This window comes from Lepisma saccharinum (assembly GCF_977018435.1).
Source record: "Lepisma saccharinum chromosome 12 unlocalized genomic scaffold, izLepSacc3.1 SUPER_12_unloc_1, whole genome shotgun sequence".
Lineage (NCBI taxonomy): Eukaryota > Metazoa > Arthropoda > Insecta > Zygentoma > Lepismatidae > Lepisma > Lepisma saccharinum.
This window is the reverse complement of record NW_028142891.1, coordinates 10,654,509-10,660,248: the sequence shown is the minus strand read 5'-3', so window position 1 is coordinate 10,660,248 and position 5,740 is coordinate 10,654,509. Positions and strand designations below refer to the sequence as shown.

General features: G+C 38.5%; 1 long non-coding RNA gene across 1 annotated transcript; it reads right to left on the bottom strand.

Annotated features, from left to right (window-relative positions):
• Nucleotides 1-1,876: 1,876 nt before the first annotated feature.
• LOC145982196 (uncharacterized) lies at nt 1,877-3,685 on the bottom strand. The gene is made up of 2 exons (XR_014441027.1): nt 3,616-3,685; nt 1,877-2,264 (listed from the first exon to the last, which is right to left on the bottom strand). It is a non-coding gene; the product is annotated as an uncharacterized LOC145982196 (long non-coding RNA).
• Between the last annotated feature and the right edge of the window lie 2,055 nt (nt 3,686-5,740).

The window sequence follows — 5,740 nt, the reverse complement described above, 5'->3', positions numbered from 1 at the left end:
GTATTATTCAAGTGATTAACTAGCACTAAACATGATTATGTAACTTCAGAAAATTACTACATGTATAACTACTACTATATACTGAACCACACAAGGATATGGTTTGACAGAAGTCCATTGAGTTGGTGCATTTTCCTGCTGCTTTTGGCCAATCACAAAGATGAGGATGAGTGACGAAAGAACACTGAACCCATGATATTGTAACTTCTTGTGCTAATCACTCTTTTTGCTTTATTGAAGGCAACTATAGAACCTAGCAACAAATGTACACCCAAAAAAAGATACATCGTTACACTTCTAAAATGAACAGGTGGAAATACCACACATGTGCATAGTGGCACTTTGTAATTTTTACCATTAATGTAGGGAACCACTATTGCGACATAAAAATAGCATCAAAGTATAAAATGTTACAAAAAAATAATATTATGTAATCATGTGATTAAAATTGCTTTGTATTTTGAGTACAGAACATTAATGTGTACTGATATCTATGTGTAATGATTGTGTTAAAAATTTTAATCTTATTCTTCCAGGCAATAGCAGAAGCAATTAACAATTTTGGGAAGAACATTGAAACTGGGATGAATCAATTTGGAATTACCATTGCCTTGGCGCCCACCCAGTGTCGAATAACATTGGTACCTGGGGGAAACCCTGGGGGGTAAAGGCAGTCAGGGGCATGATGCTGATCACATCACCCCCACTCACGACCGGATCAACGAAGTGTGGGGCGTTATGCTTTCATGGCGTGGTGCTATGCACAGGGGAGCCCTTTACCTTTTTTTTTACCATTGCAAGTGCCCTGGATAGATTTGGCGACAAGTTGGCTGTTGCGGCTCTGGACTGTTGTGATCCTTCACCGCTGCGATTATGATAAAAAACAACAAAATAATACACTCGCGTAATGATTACACGTGGATTTATTGTATAGAAATATAAGTGAACTGGAAACTACATATGATAATGCAGAGCGTTATGAACAACGAACTTATGCAACGCAATCTGTCTCTGTTGTCTGCTCGACGACGCTCTATTGTTTTTAGTAATTCTTAACGCCAAGAGATGGAGCTGGTTGGCCTTTTACACAATGTTTTGCGATTGACGGAATATTGGCAGAGTCACTGAAGACACCTCGATGATTCTCCAAATGCACATACTTTGTTGTCCACGATACATTTTCCTATATCAAGTTAATATTTTTTTTCTTGTGTTTATAGTTCCCATCATTCTTTTTGTAGTACCAACAATTATTTTTTTCTTTGTTTTGTGAATATTTCAACTTCATAAGTGCATTCTTTTCTTTTTTAATTTCATCTGCCATAAACTTGTTGATGGTTAATAAAAATAAAGCAATTATTTTCTTAATCTACTATTGTTTGCATTAATTATTTATTTGGCGCATAGTGAGTCCTTCATTCCCTGTCTGCATCCTCTGACCACACCCCATCATTACATAATTTTAAAATTCTTTAATAGTGCACAACATGATGTACTCATGTTATGAGACTTTAGACATGGCAAAGTATCAGTGTATCACAAAACATGTTTATGTATCAGTAAATCTGTACTGTATATTAATAACCTAATTTTAAATTTTTTACTGAACATTTATTCCAGCACGTAAAAGGTGTATTTTCTGTAGAATGACCCAGTCACTAAATAATAGTTGGAGAGGTATGACTTTTTTTGTAAACTTTTGTTGAGAGATTACGTCTTATGCCTGGTGCTGCAATAAATATTTCAATTACCATTATAATTCATAAATCAGGGTGTTAACCTCACTTCCATGTATTACACCCTGGAATGCATTCTTCCAGACTAACGAGGTTTGAAAGGCGTAAATCAATAAAATTTAGCCAGCATCTGTGGCAGAGCGGTTAGCACATCGCACTACAATGCCAGGGGTCCCAGGTTTAAATCCTGGCCTGGGCATTGATTGTTTTTGAGTGTCCATTTATCTAAATTCATCATGTCATTGCTCATCCTCATCTTCGCAAATTAGATAAAAGTGGCACAAACAGTGAAGTAAAATAAAGCAAATCAATCAATGAAATTTAATTAAACTTGTTGTTCATTTGCTTCTTTCAACTCCATTGGGTCTGATAATGCAAATAACAATGTGTGACCTTCACAATCAATTTGAGAAGTAATTATCAATAATTCCCTGCCTTATCTGCCTAACTTCAGCCCTCTGAAGTTGCGCAGCAGGAACAATAACTTCAGGAAGTTGCTGCTCTTCTTCGGACTCTGGTAAAGGTTGTCTGGGAATAAAAAATTGATCAAGGTCAAGTGAATTCATTACACATCATCTACACTACGCTTCGTTACGCAGGAAAAATCTTCCCTTTCTTGATGTTTGTTGGTACATAAGGACATGGACAGTTGGTTAGTAAGACACTCATTGTTGTTTCTTCAGAGCGTGATCTTGCAATGCGCTGAACTGCATTAGCAATGGTTTTGTTACTCGAAGCTGTGTGTCTTTGGTGGAACAAGTCTTTCGACATGGAGGTGAATATACAGAAGAAGTGCGAAATAAGTTTATGGAAAGGTTTGCTGATACAGATCCACCACATTGTAATGCAGTGCGGCGGTTGATCGATAAATTTCTCAGAACAGGATCAGCGAAGAATGCGCCGAAATCAGGCAGGTCACGAGTTCTAACAGAGGACAAATTACAGGATATTTCGATTAGAATATAGCAAAGCCCAAAGAAGTCAATTCGTAAATTGTCACAGCAAGTGAGTGTCACACCCCTACAAAATAACAGTAGTGTAAAATCTGCAAAAAAGAGACCACGACAAGCATGTTGAGCATTGCCAGTGGTTCAGAGACTAACCATTGCTAATGCAATTACGCTTTGCAAGATCACGCTCCAAAGAAACAACTGAAGAAACAACAATGAGTGTAATACTAACCAACTGTCCACGTCTTTATGTAACAACATACATCAAGAAAGGGAAGTTTTTCTCTGCGTAATGAAGCATAGTGTAGGTGCACAGTTACCTTTTGCTCACCCTTTATTTATTATATGTGCATTGTTAACAACATTTTTTTTTCTTTAATGATGTACTTATTCCTGTTGGGTCACAGAAGGAAAACTTGTATGAAAGTTCTTGTTTGAACAGATGTAAAGAATCTTGTACTTGATTCTCCTCACAATTCTGTTAGATTATAACCATTTTCAATCTTTGGCTTGTCTGTACATGCCAAATAATCTTATTCTTTTGCTAAATTACAATTTTAGTGTGTGTGCCAAGTGTTGGTCACTGATTCTAAGGGAAGAAATAACTCTATGATTTGAGATATACAAAGGCCAGTGACCAACTGTTAATTAAGAACATTCTTCATGTTCATGATGGTTGCGGTAAACGTGGTTTAAAATTACTTACGTGAAATTTAGAAAATTTCGCACTTCCGCATTGCACAATTTAATGGTTAAACTCTATTAATTTCGAAGATCCACTGTCTTCATTCACAAAAGGGTACGGCGTTTTCTAAATTTGACGTAAGTAATTCTTTATGTTCTTAATGTGTTTCTTTACTTGCTTTGAAAATGTTATCTGGGCTGTACAATTTGTTTCCTAAAACACAATTTTGTCAAAAATGGCTTACCTGCAGAGGGCAAAATTGTGCAGATTGGCACATACATACCCAATTTTGGCTGCCATTACTGGTTGGTAATGAAGGGTAAGCAGGCATCGCCAACGTCATTTCAGAACACCAAAAAGACGTTCAACTGTACTTCTCACTGAACATATTGTTTGGGTGTATCTGTCTTCCTGTGTTCCTGGCTCAGCATTTCTCACTGGAGTCAGTAGATATGCAAGGGCTGTATATCCACTATTCCCTAAAAGAAAGAAAAACAGTAATAATGACACTGAAAGAGACAAAGCCTTCATTCAGTGGCTGCAATAAGACAAATATAAATACAATGATAACACATCGTGCAACAGACTTTGAGATTCAGGTCTTACTTACTGACTGCCTGCCTCACTCCCACATGCCTCAGCAGAGGTGGGTGGGCGATCATCCAACCAGTTATAGGGTAACGTGTGGTGAACTCGACGAATCCCCAGTCATCATTGCACATTTCTATGATTGCTAATTTGTAGATCCTCTATTTCCTCACGATGATGGGGTGCCACCGATCCCATACACTGTTCAAAATCTGCGAAGAAAAGTTGTTACGCTTCCACCCAGAACACTCGAACCTTTAGCCCGAGTCCAAAGCCTGACACCTGAGACGACATGGCCAAGGTGAGACACAAATGCAAATGTGTAATAATAACAATTTGTCTCAAGTCATAATTGATATGTTTGATATTTTTAACAATAGATGTCAGGGGAATTCAGTTTTGTTTTATGTTTACTCTCGAACAGAGAGAGAGAGAGTGACGCTCAGTCGGTTCGCGAGACAATATGGCCGAGTGTGCATGGTAATTTCATTCCGTCCATCGCGTTGCATTGCAGCAAGTTTGTATATACATGTAATCTTTTGTTTTATTCAATATATCTTCGTTTTTATCAGTGAGTGTCATTTGCAATCATCCGAGTCGAATCACCTTATGGAATACAATATGGTCCTCCACTCCAGAGGTATGGGTTTTTGATAGCGACACATAGTAAGTACTATCATTTTCTTTGGCGTGCATCGTACAAATTAAACAGACCCATCTCGGCCCAACAGGCAAGCACATTTTTGTTCATCAGTGGCCACACACAAAACATTCATTTTGGTCCAGTGACAGGACTCATTCATTTTGGTCCTTACCGGCACGGATGTTTCAGCTTCGTGACATTCTGTTCAAGTTCAAGGTCAAGTGCAGTGTGGAAACAACAGTTTCTTACACCAGCCATATTGCCAACAATGCAGCTCCATTGTCGTTCGAAGCAAAGGATTGTAAACAGCTGGACAATACTTTTCGTGCATCATTTTCTTCACGACAACGGCGCAGGAGGTCGGTAAGTATATTTTACTTTCTCTGGCTCATTTCCTTGCATTTATTTCCTTTAACCTTTCATGTTCTTCATAAAAATGAGTGAGAGCGAAGTGCAACAGCGTCTCGTCAGACAACGAGGAACATTAAAAGGAAAAATCACTTGAATGGAAACTTTCGTCAATCAATTCAGTGAAAGTGAAGAAAACATTGAAGAAGTGCGTACTCGTTTCAATGCATTGTCTCACATTTGGGTGGACATTGAGCAAGTGCAAGATCAGTTAGAAGCTGAAACTGGTTCATCGCAGGATGACGTCAGAGACGAATTGGAAACGGCATACTACAAGTTGAGTGCCCGGATGCAAGCTTTATTATCGCAGCATGATAAGGTTCAAGTGGAGCATGGTGCTGTCAACACATCGCATGTCACAGCAACCCGGCTCAAACTTCCTACAATAGAATTGACAACGTTTAAGGGTGATTATCGGCACTGGTTGTCCTATGAAGACACTTACACATCTTTAATACACAATAACAAAGACATCGTTTCCATTCAGAAGTTTCAGTATCTACATTTGTCGCTCAAGGGCGAGGCGTACAAACTCATTCAAAACTTACCCATCACGGAGGCAAACTACGCAGTTGGCTGGAAGTTGTTAGTGAGTAGATATTCAAACAAGAAGCTAATCGCATCATCGTACATTCATGAAATATTGCACATCAAGGCAGTCAGCAAGGAAAGTGCTCAGGAATTGCGTTCCTTTGTGGGATGTGCGACAAGCAACTTGAATGCAGTAAAT